The sequence below is a fragment of the Papilio polytes genome, unplaced genomic scaffold (assembly GCF_000836215.1).
Source record: "Papilio polytes unplaced genomic scaffold, Ppol_1.0 DF823879.1, whole genome shotgun sequence".
In the NCBI taxonomy this organism is placed as follows: domain Eukaryota; kingdom Metazoa; phylum Arthropoda; class Insecta; order Lepidoptera; family Papilionidae; genus Papilio; species Papilio polytes.
Window position 1 is genome coordinate 1504504 of NW_013525325.1, and position 3101 is coordinate 1507604.

Consider the following 3101-nt stretch of genomic DNA (forward strand, 5'->3'; position numbering starts at 1 on the left):
AAACAATAAATAAAACAGCCTATGTTATTCACAGAAAATTACCTTTCTCTTGTTGAGAGAATTTTTGAAATCGGCTCAGTAGCATGAATCGAAGACATACCAAAATGCAAATATACAAATCTTCTTTAAAATGTAAGCAAACCTATGTAATAGTTAAGTTTACAGTGTGGGAAAACTATATTCATTTTAATTGGTGCATTGTTAACACTATTTAATGTTTATTACAGAAAGAATTTAAAATAATTGCACGGTGTGAGGCAATATTTTCTAAGTGGTATACTGCGAATGTTATTGAGTGTACATGCCACTCGAGTACCTGCCACACACCTGACAATGTTGAAGCGTATAACACCACCAATTAAACTATGTGACATTTCGAATGTGTAGCAATTGCCGTGCATTTTTTTAAATTTCGAATCGATTACGTAAATTAAGATTTTAATTGAGTTAACAGGTTTATTGGATTTGCGAGGTAAATTAACTTTACATTGAGTAAAATCAAGAATTGTGTATGAGAGTTAAAATATTAATTATGTTTTTACGGAATAATTTACAAGTAAATGTCCTATTATACAAAGTAGTAAGATTTTTAAATCTCTACCATTATAATCAAGCGTAAACTCACACTTCTTTGTTGCCTAACATGTCAGCAATTACAGCATGTTTTTGAATAATTTTTTTTAATAAAAAGCCCTACACTAATGTCATGCTTTAGGTTTATTTTCACGCCAATAAACTTAGGGGGTAAATATTTTGGATAAATACCCTAATGTGGGAAAGAGACCATAAGTTGCTGCCAACATCAAGGAAGCATGGTTGTCATCATGTCATTTTGACATTTGTAATTAATAATTTGGCAAATGTAAACAATAAAACAAAATTTTCATAACTTCATGCGGATGTAGCCGCACGGGAACAGCTAGTTTATACATCAACCATAATAATTAAATAGGATAATGATACAATGTGCAACTATTATACAAGGTTAATAAGACTATAATAATTGCAGTGTTAATATGAAAATATTTAAGAAAGTTCATTAGGGTAAAATACAAGAACGTAATGACGCAATGAATGAACCGAAAAATAATTGAACGGTGGACTTCTAAAACTTTCGTCTTTATTAAAACCCTCCGGAGCTAGACAAAAGAATTGGTAGCCTGAGAATAATGGTCAAAGTTTGACGATTGCTAATTTATTTTGTCAATCAAGTCGTACGCACGTCTAATTACAGCGACATTCGTTTTCGGTCTTGCACAGATAAAAGAAAAATCTTAATTTAAAACATGTATTTGGAAAAAAGAAAACATTTATCAGTTAAATTAAGATGTTGGTTCTAATTATTTAGAAATTAACGTACGTTTGTTTCATAAAAGTTATTGAAATTGAATATTAATTAATTAATTCAGGCCTTAATTTTAATAAAAATATATCGTAAATGTCTATAAAATCAATTGAAAACAATAAATAAAATTATTTTTAAAAAATGAGTCATAATACACTATTATATTTAGCAGTTTAAAATAAAAATAAATTGTTTATAACCTTCCTTTCGCGCGTGTCTCCGTCAACTTGGAATAAAAAAAAGTAAGTAGCCTATGTGTTCTTCCAGACTATCATCGACATCTGTCCCAAAAATTATCAAGATCCGTTCAGCAGTTTAGGCTACAAACTCTAACAAACATCCATCCATCTAAACTTTCGCATTTATAATATTTGTAAGATCAATACTTAATTTAATTCTTTGAATTTAAAATTTTATTTAAAGCTCAAATGTTAAAAAAAAAATTGAAAATCAAGTAAATAAATCATTATTTGTATAATTTATTAAAAGTCTTACCGTATAGTTGTAAAAAGTTTAGTAACAACGATCGCGAGGCACGTACGAGACGCGCAGCAAACTCCGCGTGCGTTCCATAGCGGCGACAAGAAAACACTGACTGATAAACGCTGATAGCATCTTACAGCTGTCTGGTACGTACATTTATATGTAAACAAAAAGGTTTCTAATTTCTTTAAGCTTTAAAAATTAACCGCTTAAAATTAAAGATAATTTTAAAATGCAAATGATATGAGAAAACCCACTGATTTAATTGTTTAATCTGTGACAATCATTCTTAATATGATTCAGGTAGTGGTTGACCACGATTCTATATGATATCGATAGCCATGTGGTTGAAAAGATTTAGGGCCCGTCCTAACAGATTGTAAATTGTCTCATAACAATCCAACGTGTAAAATTTGAGATGGAAATATTAGATTATGTTACGTTATCTGACAGTGATGTCATTTTAAAGCTATCTGAACCTCTATCAGTCAGTGGTGGGACAGGCCCTTAGTGTAGTTGCAACATCGGGAAAGTTATGCTGAAATTAGTAATGTCAATTTTCAGTAGCAAAAGTATTTATGTAAGAAAGGATTATATAAGGAAAATGGATTAGCTAAATATTGATAAGGCTTTTATTCAATTGTCGTTAAAATTTTGGCACAAAATCGACGATTTTAGACTAAGAAATTTATTGATGCACTTTGAATGGAATTTAATTACTTACTCTTATAGACACGCATGCCTCTGATAATGAATGTTGTTACATTGCTAAGGCCGTGCATTTCACGATAAATTGGACTGAATTGAAACTTGGTATCGTACTGTTTTGTGTCTGCATTGCCGATACTTGACAGGACTTCCCTAAATTCGTAGCATTTGCTTCCATTAATTGATAAGATTAGGCATATGATTGATCCATTCAATGTAATATGGACTAGGGTTTTATTAAATGTTTTGTTGTGAGTCTCTTTATGATTTTTTTTTGTAATTCGCCTTGCCTCCTTAATTAGGGTAACCTGTGTTTAAGGAGCCAACGCCTTAAGACCATCTTACAAAAAATGATTAAAGATAAAAAAAAAAGTTAGCAACAACTAACACTTTTTTAAAACTAAATTCATTGTCTCAAGAGATTAGTTATGATTTGATTTGATTTGATATTAATATAATTCACTTCTTAATTGTCACTTAAAATCTGAGAGACGTCAAATTTGTAAGGAATTCGGAGTTTAAGCGTGGCTTTATCGTTTAAGACGCTGTTACAAATTTAAATGTC

General features: G+C 30.4%; 1 protein-coding gene across 3 annotated transcripts in view; it reads right to left on the reverse strand.

Moving 5' to 3' along the window:
- The window catches only part of LOC106103049, a 106729-nt gene extending 104799 nt beyond the window's left edge, over positions 1-1930 (reverse strand). For all 3 annotated transcript variants that reach the window (XM_013282696.1, XM_013282695.1, XM_013282694.1), the window contains exon 1: positions 1841-1930. The gene's annotated coding sequence lies outside the window, so the exon portion shown is untranslated. The remainder of the gene's footprint in view (positions 1-1840) is intronic.
- Positions 1931-3101: the final 1171 nt, after the last annotated feature.